Raw genomic sequence first — 18,348 nt, forward strand, 5'->3', positions numbered from 1 at the left:
GCAGAGGCAGAGCATTCACCTGCTTGAAAACTGACCTAGCCAAAACCCCCACAAAACCCAAACCCAAAATATGGTGTTCAGCGTGAGCGGTTTCCAGGGCTGCTTGTGTCGACACCAACAAAGAGCTGAGCAGGCTGCAGCATGATTTTTAACTGGCATAAGATGATCCTGAACCTCTAGCCCAAGCAGATCTGGGAATCTAAAGCCAATAGACTTGGGAATATTTCAACCAGTGAGGTACTGGGAGCAGAAGCTGCTAGTAAAAATGAAAAACAACTTAATTTGGACTTTTGTTCAGTATCATAAATTTGCTAAAGCTTCTTCTCAACCTGAACCTCTGGCTGCCTCTGGAGTACCTGGGTGCCTTCAAAGTACTGAGCAGAAAGCATTTCTCAGCACCCTTTTAGATGAGAAATGCTTGCAAACCATCAGCAACATGTCCAGTAGTTGGCAGGCACCAAGCGTGGATCTATTGGCTTTTCATTCACTTTTTTTTTCCTGAAAAAAATTAAGATCTGTTGAGAAAGGGTGTAATTGTTTCTGACTCATGCATGTGACTGACAGTTTCAGAGTCACCAAGATGGTGCTGGAAAAGGTCTGGCCTGAGGAACACTGTGAGTAGCCAAACTGATTTCTGAGGGGTTTGCTGCTTCGTGTTTTAGCCAGACTGCCATGGGATGGGCAGGTGCTGGAGTGGGCTTGTTCTGCAGCAGCAGACTCTCTTTGTCATCTCCTGGACAGGCTGCTGTAGGCATCAGCAGCTTCTCCAGTAATTTCTTTAGCAATTGCTTTTGAGGAACCAGCAACAATTCAGAAGGATCAGTTGATGCATTTTGTACTCATATAAAGAATGTGTTTTTTCTACCTGTTCAAAAGTACTGTCTTTTTCTGCAAGGATGTTAGCTTAAGCGATCTTTTCATCATCATGTATTTCTAATTGATTTTATTGTGGTTCTCTTAGGGCTTCACAGCATCCCTAGCTTTAACACAGTTGGTTTTATATTCATGCAACTGGTCTAGGCTTTCTATTAAGTAACACCTTAGCAAGTTTTCAGGCTTTCTTTTCATTTAGTGGTGCTAAGTTTGACTTCTCAGCATTTTTAAGAAACCTTTTTAACAATTTTGACAGAATTTATTACAGGATGATTAAACAGCAGAAACCTAATGCTTGATTGAACATGCTGAATGACATATTATTTTCCAAAATGTTCAAACTGTTAAAAATCAACCTGAGCCCCATAACCTGGCATGACCACTGTATGGGTGCCAGGTGAAGAAAACACAGATATTGTTCTTGGCATGACATGCTCAACAATTGCATTATTTAACAAGGCTGTTTCTAGATTGAGGGAATAATGATCCCAGATCACTGTGGTAATGATGGAGGTTGAGGGTTTGGGGAAGGGTAGGGGTCTTTAGTTAGGGGCCTGCAGGAGACAGGTCTCAGGCAATAACTTTTTCTATTTGCTCCTGTTCTTTTTCAGTGCCTGTTGTCTGGCATGTTGAGTCCTAGGCATTATTTCCCAGAGCAACTCAAACCATCTTTACAGGGTTGCTTTTACATCAAGCTTACAAATAGGAGCAATAGGGAAGGCTGACCTGGTTCCTATCCATCTGTTCTTAATAAGTTTAGATTTTCCTTCCAGATGGTTTACAGCGATGTCAGAGGGCCCATTAATTGGTGTGCCCGTGTTCAGCTTAGAAATGCTTGGGAAATGTCTACACATGATATCCCCACCATTGTGGGGAGCTTTGTCTTTACCCACTCCCAAGGAGAAGTTTTATTTCAATGTATGTTCTGTAAATAATTTTTCTTGGTCTGTATCTTCAGCTTTGGTCTCCTTAACTGTATTTTTTTTTCAGTATCATTTTCCATTGACTAAGTCCAAAGGAGGTGTTGGAAGTCACATTGGTCTCTGCTTAAACAATTTGTGCACCTTTTCATTCTTCCTTCTTGCAGGCTCTTTCTGAGTGCATTTTGCAGATAGACTTTTGCAACTTCCAATTTGTTTTTCTGTTAAAAATTCCTGTAGGTTTATGGGGCTTTTTTACTATGTTCTGTAGCATCCATCTCAAGCTGTGATCCATTCTGTTGTCCTGAAGGCCAGCTGACCTTCATTTTGTCTCTCAGCTCAAGCAAGTTCTTCTAAGAGTCTTTTTTCCTATCCTTTTTCCTCTTTGATCCTCATACAAACTGATCTCATTTTAGCAATGACAAAACCTGTGCCTTCACGTAAGTTATTTGACTGAAGGTCCTCACATCTATCCTAATGTCTTAAAAAACCCCATTTTTGTGTTTATTTGTTTGTTTTGTGGGTTTTTTTGATTGGTTGGTTGGTTTGGTTTGGTTGGATTTTTTTCACTGAACAAGTCAAATTCCTTACTAACAGAATGTCCTCTGTACATTTCCTTAGTCAGAAATGTGATTAGTTTCACTGCACGAAGTTGTGGGCTACTAACTAAACCTAAACTTTGTGACAATGCTATCAAAATAGTTTTCCTATACGGATCTCCTCCACCTGCTGCTATATCTGCACAGTCTGAGTAACTCCATGATGTGTCCTGCTCAATGGTTTTTCTTTTCCTTCCCAGATTGACCTTTGGATTAGTTTTCTTTTTTTCCCCCTCAACTTTGAGTTCTACTTGTTCCTGTTAACATGTGGCATCTAGGCAGTTTCCTGAGCTGAAACATAATTAATGAGACTCATAAGTAATGCTAAAGCTTCTTTTCATAACTGGGAAGAAAACTTGCAGGACTCTTCTCTACTAAATGCCATCAACCAACATAAAAATTAACATAATCCTCTAATGACTGTGAACTCAAGATGATTGTGAAAGCTGTTGTTCATAAAGAGAAGCAGCTCCTTGCAGTGGCACGAGGGACATGGACTGGGTAGCCAGGTGATCTATTCCTGCACCTGTGGAGGTTTTGTTGGGGAACTCAGGCAAATTCAGAAGTATTGACTTCTACAGGTGAAACATGGTTAACAACCAAATAATACTATTGTTATCTAACCAGGCTCAGGTGTCTGCTCAGTGCATATTCTGTGGGCTGGCACACTCAGAGGGCAGAAAATGGCATGCCTGGGTTTGAGCACAGGCAAAACGAAAATCCAAACCTTTTAGGACTTGTTTTCTTCCCTGAGGATTTGGAAGCTGGACAATTTTCTGGGCTGTGAAATGATGACAATAGTCCAGGAATTCCTGCAGAGTTTGGGTTTCCCTCTCAAGACTGCTGTTAAGCAAACTGCCAGAAACTGATAATCTTTTTCTTCTCCCTCCCTGTCCGTGTTCTCACTGCACGTCTTGTGCCTTGCCTCAGTGTCTCCCCACATGCATTTTGATGTATTCAGTGGCATCTCATAATTTTACTTATATCACTCATGAGAGGACCATCAGAGGCTGATGTCTGAATGTTGTTTATTTTCTTAACCAAACCAGAGCCTTTCAAAACTGCTTTAATCTGATTTTTTTTAATATATGTTGTGTGTGCATCTGTGAGGAGAGTGCTCTTTTCTATTGGGATTCCTAACAACTTACAGCAGAAGACAGTGCCAGAAAGCCCTCCTACATGCTGACAATTTGACCATTTTGAGACCTTTTTGAGAGCTGTGGTCATGTTCTCTTTTCTGGTGTGGAAGAGCTGAGGAGAAGGCAGCAAGCACCACAGACTGCCGAGATGGATGGGACTCTGGGGATGCACCAGTCCTCAACTGTGTGTGCTGTGGTGAGGAGGGAGCAGGGTCCAGGAAACAGCTTCTGGTGGGAGGTGGGGTTCAGCTGGAATTCACTGGGAAACTCCAAGTTGTAGGCAATTACCTCTGGTTAGCAAGTAAAATGCTGTTCTGCAAGTCCTTTAAGCCTTTTTTTTTTTTTTTTTTTATGATGGATAATTCCTCTCTTTTTTTTCTAGTCTCCAAATAACTGTGCTCTTGCTTTAACCTCTGCACAGTCAGAGAAGACAATTCAGGCTGACCAGACTGGCACTCTCCAGTTTCAAGCAGGTTATTGGCAGTATGAGATCAACTTCAAAGGTGAAATATCTGTTTGCTTGATGTCCAATGCAGGTGGGATGTGACTGGTGCTGCAACGCAGCGTGTCTTGTAGGGGCAAGGCTTGCAGGCTGGGACACAAGAGGAGTGAGAATCTCTTTATTGATTTTAAGCAGTCAATGCTACAGCAGCATGGAGGAGAGTGTGGGAAGAAGGGGATTCTCCTCTGAGCAGGCACAAGGACAAGTGCAGATATTGGTGCAAGGAAGGATAACAGCCCAAGCAGAAGGAGATGAAAGGAATGAGAGCTGAGGGTAGTTTTGGGAAGCCCCTGAACATGGCTGCAGGACTGACTGTGCCAGGTCTCTTGATCTTTTGGTCTGGATATCTCCAAGAAGCGAAGTGCTCCTTGAAACAGGGCAAAACGATCTGTTCTTCAGCTGTCAGACAGGTCTTCACGTGTACGTTCAGAGTCATTGCGAGTGACACTGAAAGTGGAGATGGAACAGGATAAAAGGGCAATACAGACTAAGCGTACCCCAAAAAGAAGGTGACCCGAACTTCCCTGCGTTGCCGCAGCCCCTGCCAGAGCCCAGTTCCTGTCCCTAGGTGGCGGTGCCCGCCCGACCCAGGAGCCCCCGCCCGGAGGAGCCAGCCCAGCTCCGGAACCCTGGGGCGGGCGCGGCTGAGGGCGAGCGGGGCGGCACCGCACTCGCCCAGCGCTGACTGACAGCAGGGCAGGGTTTGCAGGGTCCTGTCCTTCATGGGCGTCTGCACCGCAGCCAGGTCAGTGCCCCCTCCCCAGAAAGCCACGGTTTCATCGTGGCTCTTGAGCACGAGGTACTGATTAGTGCAGAGTGGGACCCACATCAGGCAGAGCTTGATGAGGATGTGAGAGGCAGGGAGTGCTGCAGAGTGCACCGGAGGGCTGCAGAGTTACTGCAAATGCTTTTGGCACTGCCAGAACCTCAGTCATTGCCCGTGTTCATCGTCCTGCACTATCTGTCCATCACTGACGCCCGCTCCGTGGGCAGGAGGGAAAGCTACCCGATGGTGCTGGATGGGCACAACCACTGGGCTGAATATGGAAAGCAAGTGAACATTTCCCTCTCATGCCCAGCACCCAACACCAGTCTCTCCCTTCCTGCTCTTCTTACCCCAAAGTGTAGGACAGACTGTATCATATCAGGACAAGAGGTGTACCAGAGCCCGCCCCTATCACTGGATGACAAAGATCCCCAAACAAAATTAGAAACTCAAGGCAGACTTGTAGCGATACTTTTCCAAACTGCTCTGCCTGCCTTCAGCAAATTTTGGCTTGGAGATCTCCTGCACCAGAGTTGGTATCTATATATGTAATAACCCTGGATGTGTTTTTCTTTCAGTAATTATTCCATAATTTCTTAAATCTGTAGAAAATTTTAGCTTCCACAACATCTTGTAGCAAATATTCCCACAGCTGAATGGGATATTGCTTGAGGGAGGCTCTCCTTTGTCTTGCTTTGAACTTAGCACCTGCTAGCTTTGTTTAATAAAAGGGATGCAGATATTCTCCCAGTGCTTTCTTCATCACTTCACACGTTTTTGCATTTTTTTCTCATTTTCCTCAATGCTCCCAGGAAACTCAGCTCTGAAAACAGGCTGCCTTTACAGATGGCTTGGGAATTTGTTGAAAACTCATTTTAATGTGAAAGTTCTGGTATGTGAGAAGAGCTCACTTCCTGCATACTTCTGCTGAAAAACAAATCCCAGAAAATCACCTGCTTTTCCCATCAAAACCATCAAATCTGGAGCCATCCCCATCTATAAACTCACTTGGAAATAACTCCAGAGCCTGGATTTGCACCTTCTTCTTCTGGGGAGCCTCTACTCTGCCTCTGAGGGCAGTCAGAGGAGGGTGAAGGGCATCAGGGAGCAAGGAGGGTGGCACTGCACAAGGGCAGTGAAGGGAGGTGACATGCACACGTAATCAGATGGCACTGCAGTCACCAGCAGTCCTTAGTGGGGGACACAGAGAGAAGAGATGGGCATAAGAGAGACCCTCCAACCTGCTGTGCTCCAGGGACTGGCAAAGGGTGTGCAGTGACAGGACAAGGGGTGGCAGCTTTAAACTGAAAGAGGGTAAGCTTAAATGAGATATTAGGAAGAGATTCTTTACTGTGAGGGTGGGGAGGCACTGGAATAGGATGCCCAGGGAAACTGTGGATGGTCCATCCCTGGAAGTGTTCAAGGCCAGATTGAACAGAGCTTTGGGCAGTCTGTGGAAGGTGTTCCTGTCCATGGCAGGAGGGTTAGAACTAGATGATCTTTAAGGTCCCTTCCAACCCAAACTATTCTGTGATTCTACAATTCCAGGAAACACATCAGAGAGACCCTGATGCAGCTCAGACATGAGTCCATGATCTGACAGGTTTAGATCACTGGCCTTTCCCCATAACTTGTATAGATGCTAAATCCAACCTGTCTGTGACACACTGCCAATTGCTAACAAATATCTCTCTGCTTTGTCCAGAACAAGGCTGTCCCTATAACTTCTGCAGATGTGGTGCCATGCTTTCAGATTCACCTGTGCACTTTTGAATTTCAAGTTGCTTCACAGAAATACGTGCTAGACTTCAAAGGTAAAAAATCTGTGTACTTACCTCTTGACATACTTATGGGACAACTGCCATGCAGCTTCTTTTCCAAAATGCCATTGAAAATCCTTTTCTGCTTGAATGTGAAAGCAGTGAGGGAACATTTCATGGAGTACAGGCAGCCTCTATTAACACTGGAAGAGGAGAAGGGGAAGGAAGTGAAACATAAAATAAAGAGAATGGAAGCAGTTTTCGTGAACTAATCAAAATTGGTGGCTCTGGTCTGAGTAGAGACTTTTTAAAGTAGTGTCTCTGTCCCCTTGATATTATGATATGCTGAGCTAAGATTGTAAATATGGGAACCTTCCTTATATATTTGCAATTAGGAAATAAAGGGCTGAAATAAGGATACAAGTATGTTGAAGAGTATGATACTGGATAATTCATGATCGATGTGGTGTCCCTCTTGTGTACACACATTGTGGGTGGTTGTTGCGTGCATTGTAATTTGACTTCTTATATGAATTCATTTTATCCTGGTGCACAGTGAGCATGACATGCTGGTGACTCTGCTTTTCCTTGGGTGTGACTATCCCAAGCAGAAGCCCTCTCCCCCACCCCCCACCCCAAACTGCTGTGACCATTGCCTTCAGGGAGAGGAACAGGGAAGGAAAAAGGTCAGGGGCATAATAGCTTAAGCCAATGATGAACTGTATTTGAGTTTCTCTGGTACATATGCATCCTGGGCAGAGCTTAAAAATAAATTGTGTGCAATGATGGTCGCTCATGATATCTTATATTTAAAGGAGGCTGTAAGCTGTGGAAGGGAGCCTCGATTAAAATGTTAAAAAGCATGTACCTCATTCATGTCTAGAGGAGGTGGTGTGCATTGCCCTATAGTACCTTCCAAAGCTAATCCAAGGGAGCAAGAGGTAGGTAGGATGTCTCCTCAGGTCTGGGGCTGGAAGAAGTGCATGGCTTCTTTGGTGGCCTTGTTCAGCAGCTGGAAAAAGAAGTTTATTCAGGGCAAGTGAGCTGTAAGCAGACCAGGGAATCAGTGCTCAGACAGTGGCCAAGCACTGCCTTGGCAGCTCCTTCTGGCTTGTATCTTCCCATAGCTCCGCTCCATTACTGTGCTTTTGTAAGTGAGTGTGTATTCTTCTCCTTTCATCTTCCCTGGTGACAAAGCTGAGCCTGAGTCATCCAGCATAATCCAGGCACGTCACTGCATGGGAGCTGGTGGATCTGGCATTCACCGGAGAGGCTGCCAGGCTCCTGAGGTCTCTGCAGGCTCTGGGCTTCCCCAGCCTCTGAAGCATCATCTGATGCTGCTATCTGGTGGGCAGCACCAGCTGCCAGGTTGTGAGGAGAGGCAGGAATTTTCCTGAGCAACTCTGGCAAGCAGCAGCACAATGAGAGCACCTGGGATGGGGATTGAAATACGAGGTGCTATGTCACATCAGTGGAAAACAGAAAAGATGTAGTGTGAGTAAGGCAGAGTCTAGAGGCCTGGAGAAGGACTCTGCAGTTCAGAGAGGCCTGGTTTTGTAATAGGCATCACACCACTATAAATGGATCAAAATGTTTGCTCTGTATCACCACTTGGAGTGAGGCAAAGTTAAAAAGATGTCCATAAACCTCCCCATATCTTTCACAGGCAGCACTTCAGGTGACTGTGAGTGTTTTCCCTGTGCTTATCATCACAAGATCAGAGAGGAGATGGTCTCTTCTTTCAACACCACAAGAAGAGCTTGTGCTGGTTGGAAGTCAGGTCAGCAACTCTCTAAGGCTTGGTGGCTTTGGCGACAGATTCTGTGTGAAGGGAAGAAAACATGAAGTTGGGATACTCAGCTCCTCAGGCAATCACTTCAGCATGAAAAGGCTGCACAGATACCTCCCTACCGACGGCAAAATGCCTGAAGCAGAAGCAGCAGGGAGCACAGGAGGGGCTGGATGTAGGAGCAGCACACGAGGCTAATCCCACTGTGTTTCACAGTGACATCTGCTCTCCTGGGCAGCATTCCCAGGAAACAAAAACCTCCTTTCTCATTCACAGTGCATTTATCTTCTCTTTCAAAAAATGGTCCAGAGACACCTGAATCCTCATTCTGTGATAAAAATCTGCAGAAGTCCTAGCACTGCAGTAAGTGGCAGTAAGTAAAAGAACAAGAAAAGGTATGGGGTGTTATGCTCATTATTTTCTTGACTGTGGAAAATAATGTCTGTTTATTGAGTCCTCTCCTGCTTCAGAGTGACTCATTGATCTGCTGATGTAGACTGGGTGCAGGTAGGCTGGGTGGTGGGTTTGACAGCGTTGGCAGGCTGTCACTGTGGCAGGCATGCTGCGAAGGGGAGTGCACTGAGGAGACATCCCAGCGGCCTGGGGACTGCCAGGACAGCTTCCCACTTTCTGCTGATGACAAGTTACATGGCTGGGGTTGTTCAAAAAAGTTTGATGGAGATGGAAAAACACCATAATGGGATTTCTACAGTTGTGTTTTATATTCTTCTATTAAGGCTGGTATGGTGACAAGGTGGAAGAGCAGGTCCAACTGAGGCATGCATAGCCATAGAGCCTGGAGAAGACACAATTTTGGTTTGCCACACAGCCTGCTAGCGAGCTGGGAAGATGGGGAAATAAGGCTGACATCCTGGATGCTGTAGCCTAGAGCCAGGAGGAAGAGTGGGACTGGAAAAGCAGAGATATCAGTTAGAGGGAATTTGTGCAGTGTTGCTGGAACAGGGATGCGTGGAGTCTGATAGCAGTCAAGAAAAATAAAAGAGAAGAAAATGAATGTTCTGGTGGGAGCAAAAGCAGATGTTGGTAATCTGTTGTGGTTTAGGTGATCTTTTCCTGCTCTGATTCCTCTCCCAGTTCAGGAAAGGGATAGTTTTAATAATTTCTTAGGGTCTCAACACACATTGTGTGAACAATTTGTACCACAATAATTTTTTTTTTTTTTTGGCCCGAAGAGGCTGGTATGGCCTGGCTGTGGTAAGGAGATGTAATGCAGGGATCATGGTTGAAGAGCTGTTGGTAATTTCTTTAGACAGGTCTAGGTTATGATATTATTAGGCATATTTATAGGCATGTGGCCAAGGAAGGAGAAGCTAACATTTTGCTGAAAGGCCAGTGTGGTGCATCTTGCTTCAGAGCTTCACTATAACAATGGACATTTGCTTCCAGCTTCCATTAGTAAGAGAGAGCAATTTATATAGAATACAAAGACAGAAGTTTTCTGAGGCAGTCCCTGAAACATGACCAGGAGACTCTCTTGTGGAAATCCCTTGTGTTTGTTAATCTTGGTCAAAATTGTTTCAAACAGTCAATCAGATGCTCCTTCACATACATCATTTTTCCTTCAGACTGGGACCATCCAGCACTGCCTGAAATAGGATATGAGGTAAATAAATATCTCTTCACACCTTCTCATCAGATTGGGAAAGGTTGTAGTCTGTAACAGCTTGCATCAGGTAAATCTAAAATACATGCCTGAGTCCAGGAACTGGTTTTATTAGTTTGCAAACGTGTTACTCCAAAATGTGCAGCTACAAGAGGGACAAGGATGGTTGAGCAGAAGAGCTTTGTAGGAGACACAGTTTTGTCCATTCACACCACGGTACTGTGTATCAAAATGGCCAGTGCACAGAAATGTTGGTTTATCCCTTGTGCCTTTAGTTTGACCTAAATGACAGCCGATGATCTGATCTGGAGGTTGAGCCTTAGCGCTCACTATTCACGGGACTGTTTCTCTAAAAATGTCATGCTCTTGAATTTCAAATAAAAGCATGAGCTTTGGGAGACCATCAACTCATTTAGTATTGCTATAATTAGGTTAGCTCTTGTGTGTTTTTGAAACATCAGGCAGAGTGATTATAAATAAAGTTGCTTTGATGACTCACTACAGAAACACCAGGGCTTGTCTATGAGGATGAATCAGTGCACAAGGAAGATAAATGTGCACTTGATATAGAACAACAATTTCACCTTCTCTTTTCCAGTTGGACACCTGTTCTGAAATCCCAGTGCTTTGCTTCAGCTTGCTTAGGATTGCAGATGTTCTCTGTGTAGAAGAAATGTGCTCCTCTGAGTCCAATAGTTCCTTTGTATTAATGGACAAGCTCTCAGGGGAGGACTTTAGAGCATGCTGGGACAGGAGGGAGTGTGAGGGAAGGACCATGAACAAGTGAGAGAGGGCTCTGAAAAATCCCAGGCCATGATGGCACCCCCAGTGGGTGTTGGTGAGGTCCTTTGGGAGTGACCAGGGAGGTGTAACCAAAAGTGTTGTAACCCCTTGGTCTGCTTTGCATGAACTTTTTTTCCAGCCAGTAGCAAATAGAGGCAAATTGAAAACTTACTTCAGCAGACAAGGATCGCAGAATCCACAGGGTCTGGAGGACTCGAAGCCTGACACTTTGGCAACATTTCCAGCTGTTTGTATCCACTTTACTTCATTCCCCTGGGTGGCAGTGGAGCAATTCAGATACTGGCTGGGTCCCCATCCCGTTCTTGCAGTGTGTGGGTGGTTCCCCCTTGGCAGAAGGCAAACCCTCTTCCGCGCAGCCCCGGATCCCAGGCGCATTCCTCAGGAGCCGACCACTCCGATTCTCTGATTTATGATGGAAAAATAACCAAATCCAAAAGTGGGAGGGGAAATGAGGAAAAGGGGTTGGGGCCCTGTGGAATTAGATCTGGGTTTATAGAAAATGTATGTTTTAATTAGGAAAGCCCAGCAACTGAAAAGATTTTTATTATAATGATGGCTATTATAAACCTGGGTTTTATACTTGGGATGCATTCAAATTTTGTTTTGTAAGTCTGATTTTATATAAGACATTTTTAAAACTATCAGATTCTATGACCTTTTTTAGGAAAAAAAACAGCAAACCACTTTAAGTTGTACATACCCTCCCTGTTGGTAGAACAACAGGAGTTGGGGGAATGTTTTCTTTACTGTTTGGCTTCTTGCAACTGTAATGCTCTCATTCACAATGGAGAAGGCCAGAATTTTTTTTTCCTGAAATCTGAGAGGTTGATTAACCACAGCCAGAGGAGTGAGTGGACTGTTTCCCCAGGGTATGGAAGACCTACATTTAATCCCATCCTTGAACAGAACCTGAAGTTCCCCGTTTTGGGTGCCTCCCACTACCATTTCACAAATGGAGAGAGAACAGGATAGGATCACCTGGGCTCAAGGGTAGTAACCAGAGATGCCAGTCCAGATCTGAAGTTTTCCAAGGAAAAACAGCACCAAAACAGAATGTTCCTGGAAAAAAAAGAAGTGGTTCCAGTTGGCATGAGCATTTTCTACAAATTCAGAAAAAGCATTTAGTCAAAACCCTGGTGGTTTGATTCTTTGTTTTGTAGGTATAATGTGTAGTTTTATACATTTTCTTGTGTCAAACCTGATCACAGTTGAACAGAGTATGAGAAATTAGGAGACAGGTTTGATTTAAAGGCCAGTGATGGGATAGGTATAACTGGTTAAATGAATTTTACCCCTCTCATAGAGAGAGGAACTGAAAATGTTTCAATACATCCAAACAAATGACCCCTTCAGTTCTTCTCTGAGGACATGTATACTGGATTTTCAGAAAATGTGGTCTGCTTGTTGGCCAGTGTTTTGTCAGAAAAACTGTGGTCTGAGGCCAAAACATAGAGTGTTATTTCTATTGTTACTTAGAGTTCAGGGCTGCAGAAGAGCATGAGAGAGCAATGTTTGACCGTGATCTAGTTTCTTTATCCCTGGATGAGATGTGACTGGCATCTAGCATATTTTTTTAATTCTCTTCTTCCACATCAAAACAATCTTGTATTTCTGCATTAGGTTCTGTTATACTAGCAAAGTTTCTTTTAAATATATCTGAAGCACAACATTTTCCTGTAGGTAGAAAGAGTACATGGAAAAGAGAAGCCTGGGCTGGAGGTGAATGAGTGTCTCCTGTTCCACAGTACGAATCCATCTGATATGCCTGCTGCCTGTAAGCAGAATTTCAGCTGAAGGATCTCTGTGAGGCTCATGGGAGTGTATGGAAAGGGTACAAGGACATGGACTGTGTCTGCATCAGAATTCTTGGGGAGGTTTCCAGGGTGCAGGGAAAATGCTGTGCTTCCTACTCTGTGGGTTTGATCCTACCTATTTAGATTTTTTATAAGCAGTAAAGCAACAAAAATCAATGATGAAAGCTGCTAGATCAGCCCCATGTGTTGATACCTTAAAACAAACTCAAGCAGAAACACTTGGCAAGGGAGCTACCTGGGAAGGAAGGAGAAGAAGGTGCTTGTTGAGGAGTTGGCTGCCAAAATGCTGGTAATGGATATTTGTTACTTTGGTTATGCATTTTCTTACCCATGTTTTTTAATGATTCCCAGGAAGCTGCTTTTCTAGAGATGCCACTTGTTCTCATTGATGCTGTCCCTCCAGCACAGACCACCACAGCACATTTGTAAGTGAAGTTCTTGTTGGAGATTTTGTTCAGGGAAACCACAACTACCATTGCCTTCCAACCAGACCTGAGATTTCAGACATTTGAACTGCTTTGTAAATATGAAAAAGAAATCCTTCCATCTTTGTCATTTTTGAGAAGCACCAGATATACCTGGCATACATCTTGGAGGATATGCATTCATCCCGATAAAGATGATGTCAGAGGTAACAATGTCTCACCTGGAAATAACACTTCAAGGTTCACCTTTTTTGAACTCTGTGTTGCATATAAGAACCTCATATCTGACATTCAGCTATACTGCAGCTGTTTCACTCACAGGAAGGAAACTACAAGTATGACTTATGGAATGGCTGAGTCCACTCTGAGAGTTGTTTTCCTTCTAAACAGGCTGGTAGCAGTTAAATCATAATAAATAATACAACCATCGCAGCGTGGCGATGATTTGGATACAAGTGCAATATAGATTTAAATGTGCATTGTGGTTAATTTCTAAAACTAATTGCTTCCATGTAAAGTACGGTACACAAGTAGATGTTTTTTAGGACATACTTGGGGAAATGAATATAGAAATGGGGAAAATGGAGCATAAAAAGCATGTTTGAGGGGTGACTCTCTGGAGTTGTTTTTCCATGGAGAGAAGATCATCAGCATTTTGTCAGTGTAAGAAAAGTAGACAATAGGCTCTGAGCTGTTTTTGTCCTGTGGTTTGGCTGCTTTGAATTTTGTGGCGAGAAAAGGCTTTCAGATCATATCCTAAAGGACTGTTACATCATGTTCCCTAATTTCTCTGCTGGTCCTATTTGGTTATCTTGCAATAAGAATCATAAGGGCTTTAATTCAGATGGAAAACAAAATATTCCTGGATAACGAAGAAGCAAATGACTCATTGATCTTCCTCAGCTTGCCTTGGTTATTGATTTTGTCCTGGAGCCAGAATGATGAGACCCATCTTCACATAACCCTTCTATGAGAACAGGTAGATGCCACAGCCTGTACTGTAGTCCAGTCATGCCACAAATCAAAACCACAGTCATTTCCTGCTCTTCTAGAAAGAGTGAAGTTGTTATTTTGCCAGTGTCTTCCTGAACTGCAGGCTGGGCTGGGATCTCGCTTTAAAGTGCTCACACAACCTCCCTCCCAAAACCTGAAGGCTGAGTACGAAAGCTTCCTTGGATTCACAGCGGGATGTTGTGGTGGATTTCTCTCTGGTGCTGCCACGCAGGTGTGCAGCAGCCTGCTGTGTGCCTGGCCCTCCCATGTAGAGGGCAGTATTTGGATGTTAAACTGGGTCTGCTGGGGAGCAGTGGTGGTGCCATTGCAGGCAGCTGTTGCTCAGTTTTTGCTCACGGTGAGGGAAGAGCAAGTAATTTAGGACTGAGGTGACAGCGAGCTCTCCTGTGCTTGCCTGAGGGTCAGTCATGGGCCAGCTGGAAGCAGCTCCCTTCGGTTCTGCCCTGGTGCCAGCCCTTACACTCAGCCATCCCCCATGTGCAGCCCTGGCCCCTGTGGGTGTGGGAGCACTTCAGGAGACCCATAAAGGGGCCAGGGGTGCAAGGCACCATGGCTGCTTTGAGTCATGTTCATTTTGCTGGGAATGAGGTCTCCCACTCTTGCCCAAAGCTGAGTTTGGGGTCATAATGTTGGAAACACCTGAGTGTTGGTGGCCCCCATCCTGGCCAGCCACTGAGAAACACTGTGAGGAAGGAGTTCTGCAGTCTCTGCCAGTGGGAAACCCTGGGAATGTAGGAAAATGATACTAGAAAACATCATGGGAAGCCCATAACTAACACTGGGGATGGAGTTTGCTTTGTTCCCTGATTGCTCTCGGGACTTCTCACCCTGTTTTTCTGTGTGAAGTCTGCCAGTTCCTCTGGTGACACTGTCCCAGACCAGACCTTCCCTGGGCTTAGGTCAAGAAAAGCAGGGGTATTGCAGCTGCTGAAGTTGAATCCCCACCATACCATGACACCAGCAGTGAGGAAGACCATGGCGAGCTGAGTAATGGCACACAGCAGTGTCCCAGCAGGGCTGTGGAGCCAGTTCCTGCAGCAGTGAGTGGTGAGACACGGGGGCTCTGTGAGGGGTGGCTGCTGGCACGGCCACCTCCTTGCCACCCTGCAGGCTGACACTGGTGGTGGCTGTTTTGAATTACCCTGCTGCTGCTTGACATTTCTCTGGGGGACTGAGAAGCGCCTCAGTGACGTGTGCTGCAGCTGGGATGGATGAGAGACTGTTCTGCCATCTGAACTTTCAGCTCTTTTCATATTTTCTGTAGGAAATCCCCAAAGTAAATTAGCCCCTGGACTGGACTCTTGCATTTGGTTTAATTCCACTGTCTTATATTTCTGAGGGGAATTGGGGGATTTCATCAGAAACTGAAGATTTTTCTCATGCAAACTAGTGAGCTCATCAGCAGCTTCGTGGACATAATGGATGTGGATCTTGTTTGCCATTTCTAAGCACAGGCCTTTTGAAATCAGGAGGTAAAGGTGAATTCCAGTTGTTGATAAAATTGTTCTTTTAACTTTCCAATTATCAGCATGCCAAATCCAAATCTGTTGTTGTTCCTCTAGCCCACCTGTCCTGCTAGGTGGTGTTGGGGTTTGCTGGGGTGTTGGTGCTTTGTGTTGCACTGTTATCAAATCTCATGTTCCTCCCCCTGAGGTGTTCCTGTCTGTTTGGATAGCCAACATTTCACTTCTGTGCAGTGACAGCCTGAGGAGCCCATTTCACTGATCGAGTAGTTTCTGACCAAGGGCTGGAGGTGCACGAGTCTGGGTATCTGAGATGGACTCGTGCCATTACTGGGTACAAATATTTTCTCTGCAATGCAGAACACTCCTAAGGGATTTTAGTTAACTGCTTCCTGTGGCTGACTGCACACACACACACACACACACACACACACACACACACGAGTCTGGTGTTATGTTTTGTATGGAAGTCACTTTTTGGATTCCCCGTTTAACAAAAACACTCTGCTTTGACAGGCTCCTAACAGAGCAAACACTGTTAGTGAAAGCACATACATGCAAACAACTCCTTCCTTCCAGCTCTGTTTTTAAACCTTGTAACTCCAAATCCAGCCACCTAATTTCATGTTTTTCTGAAGCTGAGGAGGGAGATGACTATAATTCAATTTCACAAAATGCTATTGGGCAGAGCATTTTGTATTTTTGAATGTGCAAACTCTGCTAGTGAAGTGCTGGAGGACTGAATGTAATATCTTGCTATTTGCATCTTCCTTGCTGTCTGGCAAGCTTTCACATGAGGGGTATCACACTATCACACCATTAGAGCACACTGTCCCTACATGGTCGAGTCCCAAAGGGGCTATTATAAATTTACTGTTATATATTGATTTAATTATTGTGTCACAAAGGTAAGAAGTGACTTCTGTTTTTTGTGGTGGAGAAGGAAGTGAAGGAGATAGACTTTGACCATTACTGGGGAATGAATACCTGCTGGGCATAGATGGCACAGCTGGCTGCACTATATTTACTGGAAGAGGATTTTGTGTCTGACAAGTAGATAAGGTGTTGTTTAACCACCAGGAAAGCCCCATGTATCTTTAAAATGATTACTTATTTACCCACCCCACAAATAACTGTGTCCCTATACACAAAGAAATGACTGTGATAAATGTAACTGTTTTCACTGCATGGGATTTTTAACACTCATGGGAAAAAATTGCTTTTGGTTCCTGCAGGTCTAGGTAAGCTTTCTGCAGGTTTAGGTAAGGTTCATAGAAAATGCTCTGGTTTAGTATTGGGGTGTGTCATAGGTTAGCAAGTAATGAGTATTTTGGACCAAACCACTACAGGGTGTCATATCATGGTGCCCCTTTTCTGGCACCAAGTATAGCTTGGAAGTTCAAAAAAGACCTTAGAACAATTAAAATTCCCTTTGAAATATTTATGGGAAAAAAAAAAATAAGAGAAGAAAAGAAAAGTACTTAAGGAACCAGAAGGCAAAGCAGAAAGAGAAAGAAATCCAGTGGCTTTTATGTCGATTTCAGGATCCCCTTTTCACACTTTGAATTGTCTCAATTTTTTTTTGTAAAACATGCCTCCATCCCAAAGCTATACCATCAACAGTCCTCCAGTCACTTTTTATAGTGAAGTGGCAGTCAGAGCAAGATTAAGGTAGTTTAATATTATCCCTTTTCAATTTAATTACTATTCATTATCAAATACTCTGTTGTTGCTGCAGAGAATTGCAGCTCTGGTCCATATTTTTCTCTTGGATGCAGGTAACTGCTCAGGGTGAAATTAAGCTGCATCTGTTGAGTTCTGTACTTTAGACTAAAACATGAAAGAGCAACACTAAATCCCCTCAAACCTCTGCCCTCTCAAAATTGCTAGCAGGTTAGAAAGCTGACTCAAATGTTGGGTTTGACCCAGAAAGCTGACTCAGGTGGAATTGCTGAAGGTCAAAGCCTTTGCCAGGATGCCACCTGCATGAACAGCACCAATTAGATGTTCTGTCTTGTGTGAATTACTCAACTCATTTGCTGGTATTAAAATGTAGGTGTTGAGATGGCTATCACTGATGCCACCAGTGTGGAAAGTTCTTTGAATATAAAGGCTGGATATGCAAAATTGAAATTTACAGCAGCAAATTTTAGATTTTCAGCAACCCTCCCTAGTTTTCAGGAAATAAGGAATCAAGTTTTTAAAGCTGAAATTGAATAGAAGCAAAGCTCTCATGAAGCAGCCAGAAGCGTTTATTTCTGTGCTTCCTTGACACTTATTATTTACAGCTGGTCCCCTCCAAAGCACCTTGGAGACAGCAGATACCTAAATGTGAGCTGGACCCTGAGGTCTGAGGTACTTCAAGCACATTCATTAATATGTCATTGTGGCTGTTCTAAATGAGTTTGCTTTGCCATCAGATACTGCAACATGAGCACAAAGCACTGCCTATTTTCAGAAGGTACAGGGTGTATAAAGACAAGCACCTAAGATAAGATAAGCAAGACAATCTAAATGTCAATATTTAGAAAATGCATCTCCATCAAATACACCAAAATAATATTGTTCTTTAAAGTGCACCCCTCAGTCTCTACTGTTGTTCAGTTGGTTCATTGTTCAGAAATCCTTGGATATTGCATAGACCAGAGGCTGAGATTCAACTGATCATTGCACAGAAAGGAGTGCAGGGTCTAAATAAATCTCAAATGCTTTTAATATACCAAGGACCTAATCATGCTTAGTTTCCCTTGGTATGTACATGAGATTTTCTTTCTCATCCTGCTGGTTCCAGTAAGCCTCTCTGTTCTTGGTTCTCTGCACGCTATTTCTCGTATAGGTTACAAATGTGTTGTCTTT

General features: G+C 44.1%; 1 long non-coding RNA gene across 1 annotated transcript; it reads left to right on the forward strand.

Moving 5' to 3' along the window:
- Positions 1-6: 6 nt before the first annotated feature.
- LOC108449532 lies at positions 7-14,471 on the forward strand. The gene is made up of 3 exons (XR_001865702.1): positions 7-6,613; positions 8,226-12,550; positions 12,942-14,471. It is a non-coding gene; the product is annotated as an uncharacterized LOC108449532 (long non-coding RNA).
- Positions 14,472-18,348: the final 3,877 nt, after the last annotated feature.

The sequence above is a fragment of the Corvus brachyrhynchos genome, unplaced genomic scaffold (assembly GCF_000691975.1).
Source record: "Corvus brachyrhynchos isolate BGI_N302 unplaced genomic scaffold, ASM69197v1 scaffold209, whole genome shotgun sequence".
NCBI classification, from domain to species: domain Eukaryota; kingdom Metazoa; phylum Chordata; class Aves; order Passeriformes; family Corvidae; genus Corvus; species Corvus brachyrhynchos.